This window comes from Odocoileus virginianus, chromosome X, assembly GCF_023699985.2.
Source record: "Odocoileus virginianus isolate 20LAN1187 ecotype Illinois chromosome X, Ovbor_1.2, whole genome shotgun sequence".
In the NCBI taxonomy this organism is placed as follows: Eukaryota; Metazoa; Chordata; class Mammalia; order Artiodactyla; family Cervidae; genus Odocoileus; species Odocoileus virginianus.
The window spans coordinates 12,581,987-12,608,639 of NC_069708.1; the positions used below are offsets into that span (position 1 = coordinate 12,581,987).

The 26,653-nt window shown below is 57.4% G+C and overlaps 1 protein-coding gene across 12 annotated transcripts in view; it reads right to left on the bottom strand.

The window, feature by feature from the left end:
- BCOR (BCL6 corepressor) overlaps window positions 1–26,653 on the bottom strand; it is a 118,108-nt gene that overhangs the window by 38,903 nt on the left and 52,552 nt on the right. For 3 of the 12 annotated variants that reach the window (XM_070461930.1, XM_070461929.1, XM_070461932.1), the window contains exon 1: window positions 5,816–6,510. The exons of 2 other annotated variants lie outside the window; for them this stretch is intronic. The gene's annotated coding sequence lies outside the window, so the exon portion shown is untranslated. 7 more of the 12 variants (XM_070461931.1, XM_070461922.1, XM_070461925.1 and 4 more) reach the window with 6 other exon arrangements.

The window sequence follows — 26,653 nt, forward strand, 5'->3', positions numbered from 1 at the left end:
CGGAGCCCGTGGGTGCTGAGGGGCAATGGTTGGCGGAGGAGACAAGGCTCTAAGGAGTAACTAAGTGCGGGGGCTCCCCCCTGCCATTTCCAAGATCCTCAACTGGGGGCAGGTGGAAATGAGCCTGTAATGGGAAAGAGGGCCTTCTACCAAAACGTTGCGGGAAAAGCTCGTTCTTTAATTCTCATCCAACAAAAAGTCAGCTATCCCTTGCGGAGAAACACATGGGGGGCAACCAGCCTGAGCCGTCGGTCCTGGGCTGAGGGTTGGTAGACGTCCCCGACCAAGTGCTCGGTACACAGGAGGCTGGGCCGCCCCGGGGGCGGCGTGAGGAGACCTTCCACTCCTACCCCGGCTGTTACTCAAGTGGGCGCCACCACCTAGGCCCCGGCAGTGCAGCCAGCCTTGCAAACAGACGGAATCTTGCCGGCCGGACTTTCGGGCGAAGCAGCCCAGGCGGGCCTCGGCCTCCCCTCCCCAAACTGGTCGAGGCACCGTCAGGCCCGAACCGTGTGAGCAGACGGCTGAAGACCTCCGGGCCAGGAGGTCCTTTCTAGCGGAGAGCAAGGCCCTCCCGCCCCGGCGCGGCCCCCGGGCCACGGGTGTGACCCTGGAGCCTAACAAAGGGCCTTCAGAGCTCCTTTCGGCCTCGAACTAGCGGGGGAGGGGTGGGACCCGCGGGGAGGGGGCGGCGCAGCGGCCCAAGTGTACCGGCGCGCCCCCTGCCCCGCCGCGCCGAGTCCGGCGCCCTCGAGGAAACCACTGAGGTGGCTTGATCGAGGCCGCTGGGCACTCCCCAGGACCATTCAGGGGTTCGGGCGGCTCGGCGGCCGGCGAGCCTCTCGCCCAGCCCCGCGGCCCGGCCCTGCCCCGCCCGACCCAGCGCGGGCTCCACCCGAGTGCGGTCTTCCCAATAAAAGCTGGAATTCCCGGCTGGGCTCAGACAAAGAGGGACCGCGGCAAATCGACGCCGCGGGCAAACCAAACCCAAGCCTAGTTTACGTGCACGTCTGGGGTCACAGAGGCGCCTGCTAATCCTCCCTACCGAGCAGGCCGTCCCCGCAAGGTCTCCTCCGGGAAAAGAGAAGAAAAAAAAAAAAAAAAGCATACCTCCCCTTGATTTCGCCCAGAGGCCGAACTTCGCACTTCTGTCGGTTCTCTAGACCCTGTGCACCAACCTTAGCAAACAGGACTTAGAGCAGCCCGGCATCCCTTCCTCCCCAGCCAGGAGCGCAACGCTTACTCCTCCGTCTTCTTCCACCATCCATCCTCTCAAGGTCAAGAACTCAAAAATCTTCGAAATCCTCCAACCTGATCAAGACATACCTTCTTCCTCACTCTAGACGGGAGGAAACTATAACCAGAAGCAATCTTAGCGACTGAGGACCATCCACCCTTAGCTAGGCGCCTCTGCCCTCAGTTTCCCTCTAGTCAAAGACACGTTATTTCTCAGTGAATGAGTGTGTGAATGTGGTTGTGTGGCGCACACTTCTGTGCCCTGGTCGGTCTCCCTGGGCAGGAAAAGTCTCCTTCAGGCATTGAGGAGTTTTTGTCATTCAGCCTGTGTATCTAAGCGTGGATGTGTGCATATGAATGCTTTTTGTGTTTCCAAGTGACCCTCTTCACACCTTTAAATGGGCTTTTGTCTCTGGAACGAACTTACAGAAATTCTGCCCCAGTTTCCAGCTCAACAAAGTCTGGGATTTTTCTCTCCTAGAATCTCACTCTAGGTCTCAGTATTTGCATATCCATGTTTACATTCCTCTTGGCCAGTTCTTTATCTTTTCTGTATCTCTTGTTCCATGTGGGTATCGGAGCCCAAGTGTCTTGATTTGTCTCAGCACATGTCATTCAGGCACACATCTTAATCTGTGCATTCCCCTCTAACACGTACACCTCCCCACGACTTACATTCTTGCTTTGCCTATAATGTGGCTCATTCCAACCAGACCAATGTTGTAGTTTAAACGTATCTAGAGGATTCCCCTAAGATTACAATCCCTAAAAGGGAGACGAAGGGGGAAGGAGAGGAGTGTGACTAATGATTCATTTTTATATAGAGTAACCTGCCCACCAATTGTCTACCTCTGCAAAAACTAGACCAATGCCTTCGAGTTGTATTAAAATTTTAGACCAATTCAATGTTGAGTCCCCTGTATGTGGCCATACATACACTGTACACATCACTGTCCAATTCCTGTTTGGACGCTGTCTCCCTGCACATATCTGATCTGAACTCTCCACAAGTTCATGGTTAAAAGTGTATCTACACAGACAACTCGAGGACCCTTTTGCTCTCTCCCATGCATACCTGTACACAAGGGCCGGGCATTTCAGACTTGGGTCGGCAGCAGTTTCCGTCAAAGGCCCCACCCCACCAAAGCTCAGAGCAGACCTTTCCACACCGGGCCGCTGGGAACATTGAGATCTAACCTCTGCATCTCCCAAACTCACTTCCTTAAGTGAGGGGTGCCCATTGTGTGTGTTCACACCTCCCCCATTAAGAAGTACCGGGTCAAATTAGATCGCCTAGCAGCTGCGTCAGGTTCGTCGAAGAATCGAGCCGGATGCACCAGGATGTCAGCGTGCAAACACAGAACAGAAAAAGACAAACCCTGGGTCCAGATTCCCGCCCCCTCCAACCTGGAGGCTACTTTGCCTCCAGGAATTTCTACTAGACTCCCCACCCTGACTCTCCCCATCGCCATTAAAGGGTTAAGAGAAATCCTCGCAGCCTTCCCTTCACCCTTGGTCGCTGGGCCCGCAGGGTGGCTCGCTCACTCGCGGCTCACGGGAGTCTGCCGCCGCCTCCGCGGCCCGCCCCCCCTTCCGTCCTTCAGCCGGGAGGGAGCCTGCATGCCTGTCTAGACCGATCTATCACAGGCACACCAACAACACCCGCGAGAGCGCCGAGACCCTGCCCGGGTCCCCCCAGCCCGCACGGCTTCCCGGCGGACCGAACCCTGGAGCGTGACCGCACCGGCGGCGGGGTGGGGGTGGGAGCCTCCGGGCGCGGGCTGCCCCGAGCGCACCGCGCGGCCGCCCCGGCCCCCAGCGCTCCCGCCAGCCCGGCTGCCGGGGCACAGTCACAGCTCTGCGCGCTGGGCAGTCCTATTTTTATCTTGTCTAATCCCAAACTGGGCGGGGAGCACAGGCGTCGTGCTTAGAGAACAAGAGATAGGCGAGGGAGGCGGGGAGGAGCAGCCAGGCAGCGACGCGAGCGGGAGTGAGTTAAAGACACAGCCGAGGCGACCGAGAGCAGGAAGAAAAAACGGGCTGCGCGGGGCCTCAGGGCGCCGCACGCAACATGCCGCCGGCGAAGTTACAGTCGCCTCCCCGCCGCCCCTCGCCGCCAGTCCTTCCCCACTTCCCAGCGGCGCTCCCCGCAGCCCCGGCCGCGGGGCCCCGGCCTGTGTGGGAGGCAGAGGCCCGGCCGGCCCTGCAAAGAGCTGGAGAGAATCGCTAATGAGCTGTGCGGCCCATTGATCCGGAGAACACTTCCTAATTAACTCTCAGTCACCTACTGGTGACAGCGCCTCAAAGGACAGCGCTGGGGCCGTCCAAGCCCCAGCCCCGACCTGCCCGCCGAGCGCCTGGCGCCCGAACTCCGCGCGCTCCCCTCACTACCTCGAGGCAATCTCGGTGAGTGGCGGCTTCAACCCGCATACTTGAGGCCGGCCTCGGATTAAACCTGGACGGCATATTCACCACCACCACCTCCACCCTTCCTCCACGCGGTGAAATCATGGCCCAAATAAACACGAGAACCACCACTGCAAAGCCCAGACCAGATAACAGATAGGGGGTGGAGTGGGAAGGGTCGCTAAGCAAACGTACTCTCCAAGTGTTCACGTACAGGAGTCTCGGAGGCCGACACTTAAAATGCCTTCCACACAAGCAATTCTGTTGGCAAAACCGAATCCAACACCTCGTAAGGATTGATTTCGGCCCGCGGTGTCCGTTTCCAGTGCCACAGGAAGTGTCAGATGGCTAGAAATACTCAAGTCTGTCTGCGTTCACCACCCACCACCTTCTGGGGTGGGCCATTTCCTCCGCTTTTTTATTCCCAAGTCATTTAAAAGATTTTTCTCCAGGAGGCTACCCTAGAACCAAATAGCACTACCCCATCTCTGGCCTTCTCTCAAAAAAAGAAAAAAAAAAAAACAGCTAAAACCCTGAGCAGTCTAGTCTAGACACAGGAGGCTCTACGGATACCTATTTGAAGCGCGCTGGTTTCTTTTTAAGGTTTGTTTTTAAATACACATAACCCTCCCCCCCTCCTTCGCTCTTCCATTCCCCCAACCCCCACCCTTCAGACGCCGGCGGTGCGCGTCCTCGCGCGCGTGCACTCACTAGCTGAAGATCGCGGACTTTCTGGGAAAGATTCATTAACAGCAAATTAAGCCTCGCCCGGCCTCGGCCTACACGAGGCCAGGCTCATCCGTCTCAGGGACTGGGGGACGTGCCCACTCGAGAGTGCAGGCGGCGGGAAGCCCACCGGGACCAAGCGTGCCTCGAGACGCCCTACTCCGCACACGACGCCCCAGGGCTTGCTTGGTAAACAGCCGGCGCACGTCGCCGCCGCCCCGAGCCCCCGAGTTGGCGGAGGCTCTGCAGCGCAGCCGCCCGCCAGCTCCGAGCGCGGGCCCCGCGGCGAGGAGGCGCCTCGCCCTCCCCGCCTCGGCGGAGGATCGCGCCGGGTGCGCAAGTTCCTCTTCGCCCTCAGCCTCCGCGCCGCACGCCCTCCGAGCGGGACCAACTTCCTCCGGCCACAGACTTGCACACGCCCTACAGGGCTTCCCACCAGACTCGTAGCTGCCCAGGTCTAGCCCCCACCCCCCCGCCCTCCCTTCCCGCCGCCGCCCCCGCACGATCTACCCTCTCCCCTGGGGACTCACAACTTGAAACCAACCCAGCGACGTCGCGGGGAGGGTGGGAGTGGACCAGGGTCGCAGATTAAAATTTTAAAAGAACATTTACAAAACAAAGCGTCTGACCTGGCGGGCGGGTGGACGGGCCGAGTCGGAACCCCTCGCTCTGCTCGATTTCCTAGTATTTCTTTTTTTTTTAATCCACGTGATTCGCGCTTTGGAGCAAGCCAAAAAAAAAAAAAACCGGGACTCCCCTCCCGAGTTGCGCGGCGGCGGCGGCGGCAGCAGGTCGAGCTCGGCTCGGCCCGGGGCGCCCGCCACACACACCCTGCACACGCACACGCCGTCGTTCCACGAGCAGGAACGAGCGGCCCCCGGAGAGGCGAGACGAGGCAGCGGCGGCTGGGGGTTTTTACAGTTCTTTCCCGAGTCGAAAAAGAAAGCAGACGGGAACCCGCCGCCCTCCCCTTCCTGCTAGCGAGCTAACGCCGAGCCGAGCTTCCCAGCTTCCAGCCCAGCTCCCCCCCGCCGCCCCCCCCCCCCGCGCCCGACTCGCGGCGCTCAGCGACGACCGCGCTCCCGCGCACACAGGCACACACTGGCTGCAAACTTCCACTCCGTGGACTCCCCGCTCTCCTCCCAGCCCCCCGGGAGGCGGTAGCCCCCCCCCCCCCCGCGCCGCGCCCCTCCCTCCCTGGAGCCCACTTGGGGCCGCTTAGGTTGGCTGCATTTTTAATAACATAGCTAAGAAATAAAAATGAAAGCGAGCAAAGCAGCCAAAGTGAAACGCGAGGCACAAGCTTCGAGGGGGTACGCGAGAGAGTCAAAAGAAGCCACCCGCCGCGGGCGGGGGCCCCCGAGGGAGGGGGCCGACTGCAGCCCGCCGCCCGCCCGCACGCTCGCCTGCCCGGCCTCCCCCGGGGAAAGGTGTTCCGGGCACTGACCTGAAATCCCAGGCCGGGGAGTAAGCAGAGAGCCCGCGATCCGGCGCTTTGAAGTTTTCCCCCGGAGCAGAGTCGAGGCGGCGAGGAGGAGAAAGGGGCGATGGGGTGGATGGGAACTGGTGTGCGGGGTTGGAGGAAAGTGGGGTGGCGACGTTGGCGACGGGAGAAGGAGCCGGGCCGGGGAAGCGCGGCGAGCAGCAAAGTTTGCCGTCCCCGGCTGCCCGCAGCCCGCTCGCGGCGCCGCGCTCGCTCGCCTCCCTCGCCGTCTGCTGCCAGCCGGCTGCCCTCGGGGTCGGCCCCGCCGAGGGGTGGGCTCTGGGCCGGGTGGGGGCGGGGCGGGGCGGGCTCAAAGCCTCCGGGCAGGTGGCGACAACCCCGCGCGATCCTCGGGGCTCCGGCGGCTGGGCCGGGCTCGGTCGGGCTCAGCAGCTCCCGCGCCGCCGCTGCTGCCGCCCGCGCTCGGGCAGGAGCCCCAGCGCCATGTTGACGGTTCGCCGCGAGCGCCCGCTCGGGCTGGGTGTGTGTGAGTGTGTGTGTGTTGGGCAAGTCGTCCCTGCGCGGCGACAGCGCGGCTTGGGCTCCCCGCCCGGCGGCTCGCGGGCTCCCCCTCCGCCGCCGCCTCGTTCCCGCTCTCGGTCGCGGCTCCGGCGCGTCTCCCCCGCAGCTGCCGAGCTCGGTCCGCGTTCAGCGAGGAGCGTAGCTCTGCTCACCTTGCCGCTGGGAGCCTGGGCTCCGTCTGCCGCCGCACGCCGCGATCCCAACGCGTCCCCCCTCCCTGGTTCCCTCCTCTTCCTCCTCCCCCTCCCTCCGCCCTCTCGCCCGCCCTCCTTCCCTCCCTCCCTCCCAGCAGCCGCCTCCCCTCCCCCCGCAGGCGCAGCGCTCGGGCGACAGCCGCCCGCCCGCCCGCCGCCGCCTCCAGCTCTCGCAAGTTTGAGCTCCCCCAGCCTCCGCTCACCCTCCGCTGCGGTGCCTCGGCGGTGGGGTTTCGGAGGGGTGATTCCCCAGGAAAGGTTTGCCCGAGTTTCCCCAGCCGTCATCGATCCTCGGCGCGTTTCGCTTCTCTGGGTCCGAACCCCAGACCACTTGGGTGGCGCCCCCCCCCCCCCGCCGCCCCTTGCCCTCCCCTCCGCCGCTCGGACCGAGTTGGCTGCGCACACCCCGCCCGGGCGCGCGTCCTGGGCGAACCGGAGACCGACTCGGGCGGCGGCGGCGCGGGCGGCCCGCTGATCCTGAGCCGAGGGGATGGGGGCGGCGGGGGCGGCTCTCCCAGCCGCGCGCCGAGACTCCCCTCGCTACCCAGAAGGCCAGTGGAGGACCGCAATTACCATAAAGCGCCTCGCACTCCGCTCAGCCAAAGCTGTCAAACCCCAGCGGCAGTCGCCGCTGCCTCCTCTCGCCACCAGTTCTGCGCTTTCCCGGTCGCGCGTCCCCTCCGAGACCCAGCGGAGCCTGGCGGGTGCGCGTCGGTGCCCATCCCCACCTTGGGTCGCCCCTTCCTCCCGGAGGAGCCCCTTCCCATTTCGGTGTCAAGAACTACCTTTAAACACCACCCTGAGCAACGGTGGCCGTTCCGCCCGAACTCTGCGCCCGAGTTCCCCGGACGTTTCGATTGTGTGGGAATTGTCTGGAGAGGCGGGGGACGGAGGAGGCAGCCCGTGGGGCACCAGGAGGGGGGGGTGGGGGCGGTAGGGGAGCGGAGATCCGCCAGAATTTCTCCCCATTCTCGTGCATTTCACAGTCTGCATCTCAGATGATTGGAGGGTCTGTCCTGGCCCCTCACCCCTGCCTCGGGAGATTATCTCCCGCGTTTTATTTTCCTTGGCAGGGAGCAACTTTTGGCTTACACCGTTCGCTCCATAAATTTCCAGTCGGTAACGTCGTGCTGATCGGAGCTCGGCGGCGGCGTACAGCCTGCGCCCGCAGCAGTTCAATTCAATTGACACGTATTGAGCTTCTCCAGCGCGCCCGGCGCGGCGCTGGGCGCGCGGGCGGGGGTGGTGGGTAGGGTGGGGGCAGGCAGGCGAGAGGGGGAAGCGGAGAGGCGAGGTTCCGGCCTCCCCGGAGCGCAGAGCCTCTAGGGCGAGCTGAGAAGCCCCAGTTCGAGAAGCGGGCGGGAAGGGATGGGAGAGGGGGGAGGGGTGTTCCGGCCTAACCGCACCCAGACCGCGGGCCCGGACGTCACCGCAATAGGTGACCCCACTCGGTTAAAGGATAGGGTCTTTTTATGCTGAAGGTGAGGGAGTCTCTTTCTGCCTAAGGACAAGATGGTGCAAGCTCGATGAGAACATCAATCTGAAATGGAGGTGGCTTGTAAATCCACACGGAAAGTTTTAAAATATCCTGGAGTGTCTCCATACCAAAAATAATCAAAAGCATCTCAAGTTGATTACTAAGTCAAGGTCAAGGCCAAAATCAGCTCTAGCTAGTAGACCCCTTTTAAAAAATTAGACTTAATCCTGACTGTAGGATTGGTGTTAGGTGCGATTTTATTTCTTCTGTTTTAGTTCTCAGTACATAGTTATAAAAACAGCTCTTTTCAAAGCAGAAGTGAAACATCTCTACCGTTTGAAACCTGAAACTTCGGGCAGAATTAAATCTTCATGCTCCAGAGCTGCTTAAAACAACTGATGCAAAAGACGGGCAGGCAAGTGCCCCAGTGAGCAGTCCCCAGGCCTGCGGGGCTGCCACCGCTTCCAGGACTTGCGCCTGCATGATAGAATGTATGCCTTTTTCTTCCCCGTCTTTCTGGAGGTGGGTGTCTCTGAAAGCGAACCCACACATTTTTTTGGTCTCTGGTAACAAGCAGAAAGACACCTGGACTATTATGCTGTAAAGCTATTTTTTATAAAGACATTTTAGGGCCAGACATTAAAAGTTATTAGACTGAACGCATGCAAGTTACAGACACAGCTGGAGAAAAGGCCTCTGGTTGTGTGTTGTAGCAACATTTCTTTTTGAAGCGACTCTTTTTATTCAAAACAAGTCTAAAATAACCAGGAAGGCTGAAGTTGGGTATTTGTGGGGAAACTCTCTGAATGCGGTTCAGAGGCCACAAGGAGGCAAGGAGGCCGCTGCGCCACTGTGGGCCTCGAGGGAGAGCTGGCCTGGGCGAGTTCGGAGCCGTGCCAGCCTCTTCCGGCTCAGTTAGGCTGCCGCAGAGACCCTGGCCTCTTGCCCGGCCACCTTCTCTCCCCTTCCCATGCCTCCCCAACTCTCCCCCCCAGGCAGGGGCCTTTCCCAGAGTTAAAAGTTGCATGTAAGCGTCCAGAACTTTTGGAAAATCCAGGAACCGAGTGAAAACATGGAGCCTGCAGCCTCTCTGAGTCCTGTGGCCTCCCGGGGCTGCTGACAAAGGGGCCTGTTTGTCTACCTTTAAAAGTCCTAGAGTTAAAAATGAATTGGGGAGGGGGGCGGTGCTGTAAATGCGAAGGGGCCAGAGAAGGGCTGACTGTGGGAGAAATTTGATGCTGGAGACAAACAGACCAGTAAATTTGCCTTTGACGTAATTTGCAGCATTCACACACACACACACACACACACACACACACACACACACACACACCCTTTTTAAGGAGTCTTGCCTCCATGGTATCTTTGTGCAAGTTGGTGGGATTAAAGGGTTTCTCCTCCATCTCTGAGGGATAAATTTCCAACTCTGTGGGATTTTTAAAATATCTTATTAAGGGAGTCCTAAGAGGTATGAATGTATGTGTGAGGGGGAGGGGATTCATGACTCACTGGGAATTAAAAGGTGAGATTTTTCCTGAGGTGCTCTAAGGTGGAGGAGGAGTAGGGAGCTTACACCTATTGGCCCGATTCATTGGCATTGTTCCAGGGAGGAGAAGCAGTCCCATCTTGCACCCCCACTCAGGAAGGGGCTCTGGGAGCTGGGGACACTGCGGAGCCTGCAGCATGTGCAGGCCTCCTCCTGCTCCCTCCCTCCCCTACCCTCCCAGGAGTCCCTTGGGAGCTGACCTGGGGGTCAGGCTGCTACACTCGGCACTCAGCAAGGGGAGGATTTCAATGAAAGCAGAGGAGGAGGCGGTAGCGGGAGAGAGCCAGAGAGTGAGCGCAAGGGAGGGGAGGCCGCAAAGGCAGCGGAGAAATAAATAGGCTCAGAAAGGGGAGGTGCTTCCAACCGAGCTGCAGGGGCCACCCCCTCCCACCTGCCGCTGGTCCCCTGGGAAGGGCCTCCCAGTTAGAACCTAGGGCTCTCGGGCAGTCTCCTGTTGCCCATTCTATCCAGCGTCTGCACCTGGACAAGCAGGTTGGCGCTTCGAGGAGCAGGCCTGGAGCCTGGTCGCCCTTTTCCTGCCAGGTTGATTGTGTAAGGCCCACCAGGTCCTCTTCCACACCTTCATTCACCGTCCGAGGCCTAGGGGAAAGGCCATGCATCCCATAGTGAGGGTCCTACATGGAGTTTGGGGGACCCTGGGATCCCAGCATGATGTGTGGGGTTTGTTTGTAACATACATGTGGGGACTAAATTATAAAGCTTTATAGGCCCCAATGGGGCTCTTCAGCGGCTGTTCTCTTCTATGATGCTGGGTACTGAAATGGGTGGGATTGGGGTGATTACAGAGAATGTATTATTTTATATACTGTGAGCTACTTTGTTAAGTGTTTTTAAAAATACACAAACACCCCCAGGAACAGTCTTTCCTGGTCATTTTGTAAAAGAACTCTGGGCTTACCACCGGCTCCACTTAGAAGATCCACTGGTCCATCCCTCAAGCAAAAGGCATCTTTTTCCCAGGGATTTCAGTTAACTGGAAACATCTAAAGGTAGCTGCCTTCCCTGGTAGGAGTCTGCTAGACTTAGGAGTCTCCAGGTTGAAGATGGCTGCTCTATTCTTTGAAGGGTTATTGGGCCTCCTCCGGAGGAGGGTCAGGAAGGCAGGCCCAACATGGTAGCAGCAACTGCGTCTCAAAATTTCTGGTCTGGGCTCGATTTCAGGCTCTGACCAGGCACGAGTGGGTGAACTACCGTTGACTCCGAGGGGATTTCTGAGTAGATGGGTGTCGGCGGCTTGGGGAGGCCTCGTCTTGCGCCTCACCTGGTTCCGGCTTAAGAGACCTGAAAGCCGCCGAACTGGGCTAGATGCTCCTGTAGATAAACTCCCACGTCCCGCCCTGGCTGCTTATTTAGCGAGGCCCCTCCAGCTCATATTTTACACAGCCGGGGGCAGTGAGTGGGAACCGCGGGGGAGAGGGGGCGGAGAACACCAACTCTTCGCTCGCAGACCCTGCAAGGCGGCTTTCGGCCCGAGACATTTTCTCGGCAGCTTCCCTCCACGGCGGCCGCGGAACCCCGCGGACACGCACCACCCCGAACCCTTTCGCGGACAGCACCCCGGGGACTGGAGGGATCCGGAAGGCTCCGCCAGCCCCTCGCTCGGGGCCGGAAGGGAGTACGTACGGCCCAGCAGATGGAAACGCGGCGCTGGCCTGTCCCTAAGTACCTCTGGGCCCCCACAAAGTCGGGCAGCGAGGTGAATGGAGCGGGGCAGCTGCCTAGGGAAGGTCAGCCAGGAGCAAAACTTGGGGCTAGCGCAGGGCGGGGGGATTCCAAACGGCCTAATCCGCGGCACTTCCCCCACCCCTCCCGCGGTTTCCCCTCCGGGTCCACTCGGCTCGGCCTTCGCCCTCGATGCGCCCCCCCCCCCCCGCACCCCAGGGTCTCCAGCACTTTGGCCACCGCACAGCCCCCGGCCGCGAGTGCGGGGTGGGGGTGGGGGGGCGCTGGGTGGTTTGTGTTTCGAGGCCTGACAGAACCTTCTGTGTGCGGCGCTCGGAGGAGGCTAATGCATAATGCACAGCGCCTGGAAGCCCGGCCATTAGCGGCCTGTCGGTGACACAGACAAACGACTGAGAGGGAGGAGATCTAGCTCGCTCTGGAGTTTAAATATACCAGCGTGGAGGGGAAACGCCATGATTTAAAAGTGTGTGTTTGCAGACACTCGCATATATTTTAATGATTTCCAGCAGGCCGTGTATCCCAGCCTCGCATCCCCCTCCCCCAAACGGGGATGTGTGCGGGGTGGAGGGGAGGAAAAGGCTGGGGGGGAACGAAGGCAGAATGAGAGGCCTCAACCCCAGACCCACCGCTAGCTTTTGAGAGATGAAGGGAAGGTGAGGTTGGTAAACGCAGGGCGGAGAAAGCGAGGCCTAGGGAAGCCACACGACCCAAGGCCATACCCAGATTTTTTTTTTTTTTTTAAATCTGGCCATCGAGCCTTCCACCCCGGACTGGACCTTTTCTGCGTTGTACTAGAAAGGCCTGGGGGAAAGAATAAACCCTGCTACCCTGGCTTCCCCCAAGGTGTCCACATTTTTGAATCTTCCCTTTCCACTGACAATCCTGAGACCTCCTTCCTCCCCGTTTAACACACCAGTGTTTTTTAGCAATTAAGGCGAGAAGGGGGTGGGGATAAAGATAAGCCAATTTTTTTTTTCCGCCATGCAAGTGTGAAAGATAAGATAAGGCTAAGCTGAGGCAAAGCGGCTGCTTACAACCTCCCCTCAGCGATTTTGATCGGTCACTTCTTATCTCGCAAAAATGCTCCTTTCGAAAACTGCATCAAAAAAAGAAAAAGGCTGAAGGAAAGCATTTTCATTTGGAAGTGACATTTAAAACCCACCTCCTCTACACCAGCCACCCCCTCCTCATCTGCGGGACTCCCCAGGAAAAGTCGCACCTGACTACAGGGTTTCAGGCTTTCTCGTGGGGGGCAGGATTACTAGTGTAATTAGGCTGAATAAAACCAGGGATGCGTGATCAGAAATTACCCTGCCTCCAACCCCAAGCTCGCAGCCGAGTTTTCCTTCTCTGAGTTCCTGATCGGTGTTTGTGTTTCACCGTCTCGCTCGTGTGTTGAAACTAAACAGGTAGTTATATTTGGGAGGGTCATATAACTATGTCAACACGAAGCGGTTGTTAATGCGAAATAATAAGAAACTCTGCTGATTTTTACAGGCCCCTGTAAAGGAAGAAAAAGGCGTCATGAGCCTCGGAACCTGAGAACCCTCAGCCGAACCGGACTCTCGAGGAGCCTTATAAAATCCTTTTCTCGCACAAAAATCTCACCAAGGGGTTTCCGGAAGACTTTGTTGAGGGAGGTTTCGGTATTGAACTCCAGGCCTGCAGAGCGGCCTGTAAATTTCCCCCAGCCCAGCCGCTGGCCAGATCGCCAACATCAAGGCAGGCACCCCAGGCCGAGCTGATGAGCCTCTGCCCCCACCTCCGGCTTAGAGCTCCCGAGATTCCACCTCTTCACCCCTCATCCCGAGTTCGCACCTCGGCTCTGGGCGCACACTGAGTCGGCCCCCTCCGGGCGCGACCTAAAGCCCGGGGCTAGCTGCGGCCGGATAGTCCCCGGGGAGTCGAAACCGCCGGGCGGGGAAACCCCTCCTCTCGTCCTTCCCCGAAAAGCCTGGCCGCGGCGTAGGCGCCGAGCGAGCGGGCATCCGCTGACAGCCGGGCCTCACGTAAGGCCCACACGCGTCCCATTAGTCAGCCTGAGTTCCCCTCGGGCGAGCCGTCTGGCGCGGCCCCAAGGCCCGGCGCGGGCGGGGAGGGGGTGCGGGGCCGCGGCGAGCTGGCAGCGGGGCGGGGGCGCGGGCTCTGCGGGGCCCGGCCGGGCTCGGTTCCGCGTTCTTGGGCCCGCGGGTAAGCTGAGCCGGCGGGGCAGGCCGCTCCCTGGCTGGCGCCGAGGCGCCGAACTGCGCTTCACGTGCCCGCCATATCAGCGGCGGCGGCGGCGAGGAGCGGGGGCAGGGAGGCGCGCCGCAGCTCCCGCGGGGTCTCCGGCCCCCGCCTTCCCCGCCCTGCCGGGGGCCGGGTCGGGACCACCCCGCAGCCCCCATCCCCGCGCCGGCCAGAGAGGTTCCTAGGGCGCCGTTCCGAAAGCTGCGCGGCGGCGACAGCCAGAGGAGGGTGCTCCTCGCGGCCGCCCCGGGAACTTCCCAGCCGCCCCGCCGCCGCCGCAGTCACCGGGACCGGAAGCCCTTGCGCCGCCCCAAGCGGCCTCCGCTGGCCCCCAGGGCTGTTCCAGACGGGGGCTGGTCGCGCGTCACCTTCGATCCCTCCTGGTCTCAGGTGGCCGCCCTCGCCCTGGGGCATCCCCATTTAAACCCGGAGGACCCTGCTCGCGGTCCAGCGAGACCTTTCTCTATTACCACCATCAGCGCGGCTCCCCCCGCAGCTGGGACGGGAGGGGCGCGGAGCCGCCACTCCGGCCGGGCAGGAACACCTGCTCCCGGGCCCTGCAGCTGGGCGCGTGGTGCCGGGAGAGGCTGCCTACTGTTGTGTGCAGAGATCGCGGGGGAGAAAATGGGGCTCCGAAGCTCAGGGCCAGGCGCAGCCGCGCCCCGGCCGACCCCATCTCCCATCCTTTCTGTGCGATCAGGTCCGAAGCTCGGGGACTGGGGTCTTCCTGAGGGTCGAAGGGCCGCCAACCGTGGGATCCGGCTTCTGGCCTTAAGAGGTCGTTCGCAAGACAGATGGGGCAAAACCTGTTTTGGGAGCCATCCCGGTGTCCGCCCCCGCTCTCCAAACCAGACACACTCATCTCCCCTCAGCCCTCACTCTAGCCTCCAGCGGGGGACCAGAGTAGGTCATGGCGGCACTGGTACAGGGTTCGGACTTTGCTACTCCGCGTGGAGAGGGCCGATGGACCCTCCCCATCTCCTCCGTGCACGGAGGAGATCGGGCAGCCGAGATGACCTGCGCCGCTTGCCCTGCCTCACCCCTCCTCCCCCGTCCCGCCCTCCCCGGCGCTCCTGGCCCAGGGCCCGGCCGAGGAAGGCGTTGTTTTGCCAGCGGGAGCCGAGCGAGTGCGCAGAGAAAAGCCTCCCTGCTCTAATGAGAGTGCACACAGCGCTGCGGCGAGGAGGATGATTACCCGGCGGGCGGGGGGGCGCGGGCCCGGGCCGCGGGCGGCGTGTGCGGCGGCCCCGCGGGCCCGGAGTCCCCGCCTGTCTGGCTGCTAATCGCACGCTTTCTGCTGTTACGGAGGCAGGCGGGAGCCGGCGGCCGAGCCCAGCGCCGGCGACTCGGCGGGTGACACGGAAACATGGCGCAGCGCCCCTCCCCCGCCCGCCCTCCCCGCGCTCCCGCCTCCCGCCTCGCACTTCCTCCCGCCCGCGCGGCTTTTGCAGTTCTAATGCTCTGCTGTCCGCCCGGCACCATTACGCTAGCAGCCGCTTCTCGGCCGCCCCGCGCGTCTCTTTCCCCTTTGTTTTCGGGGTCTATAGAAAACGTTTGCTTTTGTCCCGAGCTCTCGTTAAACCAAACTTGTGGTGGCAACGGAAGGCGGTGCGGGCAGGGAGGGGCCCGGGGATTTTGGCAGCAGCCGACCAGAGCGTGGTGGAAACTTCTCTCGCTGGGTTCCCCACCACCCCGCCTTCCACCCTCCCCTCTCACACACAGGCCTGTCGGCCTGCCGACGCTTCCCCCCTTCTCCCCCGAGAGGCCTCTGCGCTCCAGGAAGGAAGTCTGGGGTAGAGGGACTATGACCAGGGGTGAAGACCCTAGGATGCATGTCTGTGGGCCCTGAATTTGGGCCACTCGGTGACCTCGCTCCTTGAAGCCCTGACTTGCCTCTCCCTCCTTTTGGTCATTCTGGGCTTTGTATCAGCCGGTGGAGAAGGAAGAGGAGGGAAGAGAAGAAAGTGGTTCACGTGTGTGGTTTTTATATTAAGGGTTTGTTGGAATCTCTCATCTCCAACTGTATAGCCTCTTTTATAGGATCTACGGTGAGAAGGGGGAACGTGGGGCCCACGGGGGAAAGGGTCATAAACCTAGGCCTGGGAGCTGGATCTTACTTTACTGGTCGGCTCAGCTACAGTCGGTTCGCAAGCGGCGGGGGGGTGGGGGTGGGGTGGCCTGTAGAGTGGGGGAAGGACACCCCGCAGAGTGGGGGAAGGACGGGAGGGTAAGATCCTTCGATCCAGGAGAGGCCAAATCTCCCTCCCGGGGGCTAGAGCGCAGGTCCCCCAGGCGCGCTCCCCAGCCCAGAGCGCACGCCGTGGCTCCGCACCGGAGCTGCTCAGGCGGCAGTTTTTTAAGCCTGCAATTAAGCGAGGCGTCGCCGTGTCCTCTGCTAGTGTCGATCCTGTCAGTCGCACATGGCCTTGGTGCTCCGGTCCGAGGCCCCGCGATTAGTCACAGGCTCGCTTCGCTCCTTCCCTAATCCGCCTCTGCAGGCAGCCTGGGGACGCGGCCGACTTGGCGGCGCTGGCAGGGAGCCACTGCGCGCGGGGCGGGCTGCCTGGCCAGTACCAGCCCCGCTGCGCCCGAGCCGGCGCGGGCCCCGGGGTGCGGGCTTGGCATTCCCTCCCTGCTTCACAGCCCCCAGGCTGGGGCGACGGCGCCCCTCCTCCTCTCGCCCCACTCCGGGGCCTGCGAGATCTATTTGTGTGGTTTCATTTGCATAAAAATAGGACAAGTGTTTCAGTGCGTTCGAACGCGGGAGGCGAAATCCTTATTGATGTGTCTGTGTGGAGCCCTCGGTTGTCGGAGCGGTTTGATTTAGGGTGTTTGTGTTGCCTTGTGCGAGAAATGAGAGGAAATCCTACGCAACGCCTTCGGCGGCCCGGGCCCCCCAGAGCATACCCCTCTGCGCGCCCGGAACGGTCCACCGCCTGGACCCCGGCGCCCCGAGTCCACAGCGAGCAGGTTGAAGGCCAGGCGAGGGACCCATTATGACTCAAAACCGGGCGGCCTAATCACCAGCTGCCAACCCGTTTACGTGTGGAGCTTCCCAATGCTCCCTTAGTCCGGCCTGGGCCTCCAGCAGGTTCGCCCCGGACACGGCTAGAGCCACTCAGTGGGGGCTGATCAAGTGGTTGCTCATTCCCGTCGGTAGCGCGGCTTCCCTTCCCGGGCGACCCCCGCGCTCCCGGCCTTTGCTGCTCGCCAGCAACTCCTCAGCTTGGACAAATAGCTGGGAGGGCGCCGGCCGCGCGGAGCCAGTAAATCAATCATTAACTCCCCGGCGAGGCCTGGTCAGGGGAGGGAGTGGTGGGCCAGAGCCTAGTCCGCGGGGCCAGAAGGAGGCCTCCACCCCGGGTTGGGAGCCGTCCACGCGCCAGTGGGCAGGGTGCGTGAAAGTGGGTCCCCCCGGGGCCTCCCGATCCCCCCCAGAAGCCTCCGCCTGCCAGGCCTTTCAAGCCCGCACCTGGTCTCGCCAGGCAGGTCGGGTTACTGTGCGGCCCCCGAGCGGGCTGAAACATTAACGAGCCGCCCCGGGCCTCGCGGCCTGCTCTCCCCTGGAGAGCCTGCTGTGCTTGGGCAAGCTCCTCGGATCCGGTCGTGCTCCTCCAGACACCGGCTTGCCAAACCAAACCGATCGCCCTCGTGTCGATTAGTCTCCCTGCGGCGCCCTCCCCACGGAGCCCACCGTGGGGGCAGCACGCAGGGGGTTAAAAGCACGCAGCCCTGGCTCCTCGGCTGCGTTGAGGAAACGCTGATCAGAGTGCTGCGGAAGGAAACACACGCACATTCGGGCCTGGGTCGAAGAAGGGCGACTGGAGAGACTGCTCGGGAGCCGCCTACCTTGTCCCGCTTTCCCAGACTCCCGGGAACGCGGCAGCGGCGGCCCGCGCGATTCTCTCTGCGGAGCTCGGCGCGGCGGGGCCGGGAGGCCGGCGAGGAAGGGGGGGAAGAACGAGGGGGGCGGGAGGCGAGCCCGGGCTGCGCGCCAAGAGGCCCAGAGCCGCAGATTAGTCACCGCTCGGCTGGGCGCTCACGGGTGCGCCCGGGAACCGGGAGGGCAGGCGGCGGCCCCGCTCCGCCGGCTCCCGGGGGCTCGGCGCCGCGGCGCGGGTGCCCCTGCCCCCACCCTCGCGCGCCCCCGGCGCGACGGGATGGACTCTCGGGGGCTCGCGCTGCGGAGATCCACTTGTCAGTTCAAGGGCAGGACAGAAACTCTGCAAGCGGAGTCTTGCGAACAGGAAATTTCTCATTGACAAGGTGCTGCCCCTCCCCCACGCCCGGCTTCAAAACAAAACAAAAACCCGGCGCGAGCGGCCAACGCACCCAGCCCGGGCCCGCCGTGGCCTGCGCCCCCTCAGCCGCCTGGGCGACCCCTGCGGCTCGGCCCCGGTCCGAGGACCGGAGAGCTCGCCGAGCCCCGAGCCCCGGGCCCCGAGCGCAGGCGGCCGCCAACAAACAGGCCCGGCGGGCAGGTTGGGCTCGGGTCCCGCCCGGGGCGCCCAGCTGTCACGCTCCGGGGCCCCGGCAAGGCCGGGCGGGGGCGCAGGACCCGGGAGGCTCCGTGCCTTCTCGGGTTATGAACCCGGCGGAACGGCTTCGCGGAGCTGGAGGCTGCCGGGTCAGCGGCTCCCCGGAGGCGTTGGGGGCGGGGAGGCCGCGAGGCGCCGCCGACTCGGTGAATCCCGCTGCGGGGACCCGGGAGGGCGGCGAGCTCGGCCTGGCAAAGTTCCTGTAGAAACTCCATGTTTAGAAACTACAGTGGCGTCGCGGGAGGAGGGGGCGAAGAGGGCGCGGGGGGCACGCGGGGGCAAACGGCACCCTCCTTGCACTCTCGGGGAGGGTCCGGCGCCCCCGGCCCCAGGCGAAGTCTGGAAGGCAGGGACGGCCGGGTCCCCGGGCCCGTTCTTTTGTGTTTGCCCCTCTCTTTCCTCTACTCTCGAAAGGAGATGTCTAAACCCGTTTCATTTACTGAATTCATCCAGGAGAGCAAGGCTGCCTTTTTAGGGACCCTGATTTCAGGGTAATTTCGTATTTGACACATGTAAATACTTAGTACTCTCAGGTAAGGTCAAATTATTTATCATCTTAATTTATATTTCAATAGGCCTACAATTTAGAGGCGCGAAATGCCTCCTTATGAATCATTATGGTCTATTAGGGGAAGTAATGTATAAACAGCACTATTTGGGAGGGAATCACTTATGTTGACATTTAAATGGCTCTTCAATAGTTAAAAAAAAAGAGAGAGACATTCGAGTGCCTTTGATTAAATATACAATTTACACGACCATCAGCAAAGCCATCAGGAATATAAATTCTTCTTGGGATTTTATTTATTTATTTCCTTTTTTTCCTTCTTCTTTTTTAAGCCTTCCAGGGTGTGCATGTCATTTAATCCCTATGGGAAAATCTAATGGTTTTTCAGAAACCCAGGGAAATCACTGGAAGTGTGAGCAAACTCCACCAGCAGGCACCCAGTGGGATGTTTGTAGATCTTTGTACCTCAGTAACAAAATCAACCACTTTCTAACAATATTGCAACTGATTTCAAAACATCCGTAGCTTCCCTGCTGGATTGGAACCTTCCTGAAGGCCTGTTTAGGAACCTGCTGTTCTCACAGCTCTCAGCACAGGGCCTCATACCATTTTAAGTTATCCTACACCTGCTAAAATATCACTGGGGGAGGCTCTTCCTGGCTGCCTCCCTCCCCCACTCCCCATGCACTCTTTACTGAATTACTGTTGCATTCATTCCCTTGCAGCATCTTCCATCTTTTTAACCCCAGTCGCCGGCTCCCTATTTATCTGTTCCCCTGCACAGCTGTACTTCTCAGAAGAGGTGTCTATGTCCATATAGTGTTTCCATTTCCTTACCTTGTTTACTTGCTCTCAGAGTCAGCTAGTTTCAAAGTCTAAGATACTGGGATACATTGCAGCTTTGAAACAACATAAGATCAGAAACAATGTCCAGCAATGACATGGAAGGTACATGTATACAAGGTAATATTCTGTAGCTATTTTTAAAAGTCTGCTCTGTAGTACTGATAGGGAATGATCCCAAGGTCTACTGTTAGGGGAAAAACAATGTGCGGAACAGAGATATATAGTATGTTACAATTTGAGTACTGTTTACACCTTGTATAAAAAAAACAACATGGAAGGTTAGAGACACCTGTCTGTCCGAAAGGTAAACATCTTCAACACTGCTGGGGTAGCACCTCCCACCCCCAGCACCACTTTCTTTTCAGAAATGGAAACACACTGCACAAGCTGTTCTGTACCTCAACTATGAAACTTTGTGCTACATCTTACAGAGCATTTTCTATATCAGCACTTGGAGATGGGCTTTGTCTGTGCCAAGGCTTGTGGAATTTCACTGTATAGATGCATCATTTATCACCTTCTTCAACCCACACTCTTCAACCTCCACCCACCCTAGCTATTCTGCAAAAGGGCTCAAGATCACCTGTCACTTCCTTTTGCTGCTGGGAGGTGGGGGTGCGGGGGGGGGGGGGGGGTTCAGGCCTTCCTTGGCCCTAGAAGCACTCAGCACCCCTGACCACTCCCCATCTTAGCTTCCCAGATGCTACACACACACCTGGTTTTCATCCTACCTCTGAGTCTCTTTTAGTCTCTTTCTGGACTCTTCTCTGTGCTCTACTAGTTGCCTTGGGACTGGGTCCTCCTCCCCTCCCCTAATATCATCCAGGCCCATGGCTTTAAATACCACCTACTTGTGATGGCCTTTTATACAGTTCATGAGGTTCTCACGGCAAGCACACTGGGGTGGTTTGCCATTCCCTTCTCCAGTGGGTCACGTTTGGTCAGAACTCTCTGCTATGACTGCTATGACCCATCTGTCTTGGATGGCCTTGCATGGCATGGCTCATAGCTTCAATGAGTTACACAAGCCCTTTCGCCATGACGAGGCAGTGATGCTGGATGGCATCACCGATGTAATGAACATGAACTTGGGAAAACTCCGGGAGATGATGAGGGACAGGGAGGCATGGTGTGCTACAGTCAATGAGGCTGCAAAGATGACCCTTCAGTTTGTTTTTCCAGTTCCAGACGCCCATACAAACTGCAGAACTGACATCTCAATCCAGCCATCTTTGACCAGCTTCATGATAACAACAGTGAACACCTGCAGAGTGCTGGCAACACTCTTCTAAGGACTTTCTAGAAATTAACGATTAATCCTTACAACTACCCTCTGAGGCAGGTAGAATCATTGTCCACATTTTATGAATGAGGAAACCATGTCAGAGAGGTCATAGAACACCCCCAAAGTCACTCGGAAAATGGTAGAGCCACAACAGAGGGTGAGATGGTTGGATGGCATCACCGACTCAATGGACATGTTTGAGCAAACTCCGGGAGATGGTGAAGGATGAGGGAGGCTGGTGTGCTGCAGTCCATGGAGTCACAAAGAGTTGGACATGACTGAGCGACTGAACAACAACAAAGATTCAAACCCAGGCAGTCACAGAGTCCATGTTTTTTTCCTGGTCTTCTTCATAGCACGCCTAAAACTGTATTCTCTTTTTAAAAAAATCAATTAATCTACAGATATTTGGGGGGTATTTACTAAATGCCACACCCTGTGACAGGTACTGGGGAAAGAGTAGCAAGCAGGGCAAAATGTCCCTTAAAAAAGGGACCAGCTCTTCCCTTGGATCCTGCCCTTTGTCCCAACTCCCTTCCCTATCACAGAAAATGTCTCAGCCACTTAAGTGTTTAAAGCAGAATCCTGAAGGTGGGAGGAAAAGGGTCATTCTAGACCTGTCTCCATCTCCCACCTCACCTTGAGCTAGTCTGCTGGCAAGGCTAACTGATTCTACTTCCGAATGTTTCTATCCAGTCAACCTCCTTTTTCCCATTCTCCCAAATCCACCCTCACCAGGGCACCATCTTGCCGGGATGAGCATGCAGGGTTTCTAGTCCCACTGTTCTTCCTGCTGTTACTCTCACCTCGCTCCAACCCAGGCTCCACATGGCAGCTACAAAGGTCTTAAAAAAAAAAAAAGTCACATGTTACTACCCCACTAGTTCCCACTGCATTTGGAATAAAACCCAAACTCCTGAACAACACTTCCAATCCCTGCCACCTCGTGGCTTGCCACTGTCTGACTCACCCTCTGAAGGCCAGCATACGGGGGCCTGTTGTCAATAGGCTCTGAGCATTTCTCCCTGGGCTGTTGTCTCCCCAGCGAGACTGTATGCTCTGTAAGGACAGGGCGCGTCATAACTGTACACTGACTTTGTATCAATATCCAGCAATGAACATGTATAAACATAACATTCTCATAATGTTTGTAGCACATCTGTGGCACATATAGATGCTAAAAACTGTTTTCTTTCATTTTTTGCTGCACCTCACAGCATGCAGGATTTTATTTCCTAGACCAGGGATAGAACCCATAACCCTTGCAGTGGAAGTGCGGAGTTCTAACCACTGGACCACCAGGGAATTCCTCCTAAAATACTTGATGAACAGTACATGAAACACTGAATGCTTCATACATTTTGCTAACTCTAATCAATATTCTCTATCATGGCCAGAGAAGAAACCAAATCCAAGAGAGCAAGACAGTTGCGGGCGTGCGTGCCAGGAAAAGTGGAATGTCTGGGCTTGTGGCAGGTAGCTCTGTAGTTCGGGTGAGGATCGAGACCACAGAAATTAGGAAAGTCAAGCATGAGGCTGGAGGAGCTGTTACAACCTGGAAAGGCTCGTGGGAGCGTGGGATGCAGATATACAGGTCTTTGCCAGAGTTCCTGGGTGTGCACACAGGGGCAGGCCTATCCTTGCTAAATACCATTGAGTATCAGCCCCCCAGAGATGAGAGACATAGCCCAACAGCAAGACATAGCCCAAACCAGAACCTCTTTAGTGTATTCTACCTGTTGCCAACAACCATTGGGTCCTTTCTTGGTGGCAAAAGTGTGAGACCACCTTTCTGCTCCAGACCCTGGGGAACCAGAAGAGTGGCTTCTGGTCACAGGTGAGCCTGGGCAGCCGGGAGTTTTTCTCTCAACGCCATGACATTCGACTTTGAACAGTAACTGTGTCGTTACAATGCATTTGATAGCAAAGCGAGCCTTTTTTAAGGATGAATACATTCCTCCATGATAAAAATAGCTACTGTTTTTTGAGAGCCTTCACTCTTTTCAGTTACTTTATTAGGTACATTCCCGAGTTACCTCACAGAAGCCCCCCAAACAACCCTATGGGTTAGGTATGATGATTCACATTTTATTTTTATTTTTTTTCGATTCACATTTTAGAACTGAGGAAACTGAAGCTCACGATTGCCCTCCCCAAATACACAGCTAGTCTAACTGAGGCTGGTGACGGGGATTTTTTCTGACTCCAAAGCTGGGCTCTTTCCAGTAGAGTAATTGTTTGTCTCCCACGCATATGTACCGTTCCCCCAAACCTTAAACTATTTCTGGGATCAGATCCGTCATAGTTTCTCCAATCCTGTCCTTCTGGGGTCGTCTTGACAACTCGCCAACTGCAGAAAATATCACAAAAGGAGTTTGTTTCTTTCTGGGATCAGCAGGTCTTGGCTGATCTGTTGTGTTCACCATGGGAACCTAAGAATTTATCATCTGCATGAAGGCTTGCCTTCCTCCCAGGTAAGCTTTAAAAAAGTGTGGGGCCAAGTTCAAGGAAAGGACTTCCTCCCCAGCACAAGTAGATTGTCTAGCTCTGTCTGGAAAGTTTCTGCACCTCCACCAATACTAAATTATGGCTGTTTGGCGAGATTATAAACCACCTTGCCCTTTCAGACTTCCGGGCAATGTTTTTCCTGGCGTTGGGCTTCGATAAAAATTACTCTGCTCCCACCATGGAGAGAGCTAAAGCAGGGAAGAGAGGATATCGGAAAGATCAACTACACAGCCTTTCTGAAGCCCTTGAATTTGGGGAAGAGAGGGGCCACTAGCCTTTTTCAGCTCTTAGAAGAACAATCACTAGGATTTATAAAGGGCTCACTATCCACCAGGCACAGTTCTAAACATTTTATAGGCATTACTAATCTCATTTCATATAGAAAACTACCCTATAATAAAGCTACTATTAGTAGCCCCATTTCACAGATGAGGAAACTGAGGCTTAGAGGATAATTAACTTGCCTGCTTGCCCGGACACTCATCGCCCAATTCCTAGAGCCTCAAGTCTGATCCATGCAGTCTTTCCGATTCTCCAGGCAACGTCATTACTCAGCCAGTTTCTCAGGTGCATCATCACTGGGTACTTTCTTTGGATCTAAAGGAAATGGCCTTCACTGCATCCTGGCATGTCACTGATGTCCCCTGAGGACATGACAGCAGTGAATTTGTCCCGAAGGTCCCTCTGAGATGCCTCTCGCATACTGTCACTTTCCAAGACACAGCCCGTTGGGGGAGGACAAAGCTCTGCGATGATGCCCGTGACAAAGTGCGGTCATCCCTGCCCTGGTCTCTTTGACAAAAGCACGCTGGGCAGTCGGCGGGTGCCCTCGCCAGTTCAATGCCAGTTGCTGCGCCAGGACCTTCCTGACCTACTTGCTGGCACAGGGAGCGTGGAGGAGGGAAGATCAATCTCCAAGATAATTTAGGTTCTGTCTTTCTTCAAACCAGCCTCTGTCCTCTGCTCTAGGTCTGCCGACGATGATTAATGCGCTACCAACTATTTCCTCTCTTCAGCTTGTCCCTGGCTTTGGGCTTTATTTTACAGCCGTTGCCAGAGTTTCTCCTCAGCAGAGAGTAAATACTCAGAGATTGGAGCACAGCCCTTGGTGTTACTCAGAAAGTGTCCCAGGCGGCAGGTGGCATGGGGCCATCCCTGGAGTAGGTGATGCCACTGTTTAGGGTTCAGTGCTAAACCACCACCTCCACCAATGAAAGCCTAATCTTTTAATTATTCCGAAAATACCCAAACTAAGCATTGCAGGGAAGGCAATTAATAGGATTCATACGGTCTAGTCCTCATTCGTAATTATATATTATTATTTTTCCCCCTACTTTGTTCCAATAATGATTTAAGGCTGCTTCCAAAGATACACAAAACCCAGCAAAGATAAATAGAAGAAGTGGGACATGAATTATACTGTCATGCCCGCTGACAACCTCCGTGCCCCATCCCACATGATAGAATCGAATTCATAACGCCTTTCAAAAACGAGGCAATTCTGCTCTTTTGGTGGCGACACTAGGCTCTTTGTAAAGCAAGGGGGTGGTACACAGTAATGAAAGGACTGGGGAGGGCCCAGGAGATTTCGTTTCTAATGCTGGCGCCCTTGCTGTGTGACCTTGGGCAAGTCATTCACCCTCTCTGGACTTCGGATTCTGAAATCCTCAAACGTCTCTCCCCATCTCTGAGGTCCCTTCCTCCCCATCCCCTGCCCTCACCATCACCATCACGCGGGCAGAAGCCAGCACTGCCCATCTGGCAAGAGGTCTCCTAGGAATTAGTCAGAGAAATGGATTCCCAGGAATACCTCTCTCTCTGTCCTTCCTCCCTCCCTCCCTCTCTCCCTCCCTCCTTCCTTCTTTCTCTCTCTCTCTCTCTCACACACACACACAGAAATCTTCTGGGAAACTGGAACAATGGACTTGAATTGTCTCTTCTCCTAAAGCAAGGACCCTCTTCCAATTAGCTAAAGAGACCCTTCCAGGATTGGTTGAAAGTGAAAGTCGCTCAGTCGTGTCCCACTCTTTGTGACTCTATGGATTATACAGTCCATGGAGTTCTGCAGGCCAGAATGAATACTAGAGTGGGTAGCTGTTCCCTTCTTCAGGGGATCTTCCCAACCCAGGGACTGAACCCAGGTCTCCTGCATTGCAGTGGATTCTTTACCAGCTGAGCTCCCAGGGAAGACCCTTCCAGGATCAGGTAGCGTGGAGAATATCCTTCTTGGAGGCAGGGGGTCTCTCTCCCTCAGCTTTGAACTACTTTCCTTCCTCCTCTTACAGTTCAAGACCCTCTTAGAACCCAGCCCACCCTCTTAAAATCCAGATCCAGTCTCAGCTGCCTTCACTCCCTCCTAACCCCATCTTCCATTTTTTTTAATCCCTTCCAGCATCTAACACCATGCTTACCCCCCCCCCCATAATCCTCTCCCTCACCCAAAGTCTCTATCACCCCTCTGCTGCCTTTGTGAGGGCTTCTCCAAGTTTTTCTGGAAGGATTCTGCAGGCCAGAGGGGCACTGGAGGCTCAGCCCTCCTCACTGGCCTCAAGAGGGAGGCCACTGGGAAGACTGGTTTTAAAATGCAGACTTGCCTCAAAAGAACATGTGCAATAGGATTCCATTGACCTCAAGTTTTAATGTAGGCAAAGGCAATCTAAGGTGTCAGGAGTCAGCACAGGGGCGACCTTGAAGGAAGAGGGACAATGCGCTCACTTGTAAAGATTCATCAAGCTATACATTTAGGATTCGTATACTTTTCTGTCTGTGTGCTGCACTTCAATGGAAGGTTAACAAAGTAAAAAACACAACAAATAGGGACTGGGTAAAAAACACAACAAATAGGGACTGGCAGTCCAGTGGTTCAGACTCCATGCTTTCACTGCCGAGGGCGTGGGTTTGATCCCTGGTCGGGGAACTAAGATCCCACAAGCCTTGGGGCATGGCCAAAAAGAAAAAATAGTACAATAAATTTTAAAACTAGGTAAACAGACAAGGGAAGGATATGACTTATAATTGTATTCGAGCTCTGGAGAGTGGGGGATACTCTGGGTGGAGTGGGGTTAGGGGAAGAGGGCAGTGAGGTTGTTCTAGAGACAGTCAGGTCGTACAGTTTAAAATCACGGAGACAGGGGACTTCCCTGGTGGTCCAGTGGTAAAGACTTTGCACTTCCCATGCAGGGGGCACGGGTTTGATCCCTGGTCAGGGAACAAAGATCATGCATGCTGTGCAGTGCAGCAAAATAATAATTAGGCTTCCCTGGTGGCTCAGTGGTGGAGCATCCTCTGGCGAAAGCAGGAGACACAGGTTCAATCCCTGGTCCGAGAAGATCCCACATGCTGTGGGGCAGCTGAGCCCATGCACCACAACTGTTCAGCCTGTCCTCAAGAGCCCAGAAACTGCAACTACGGACCCTGTGTGCCACAACTACTGAAGCCCACACTC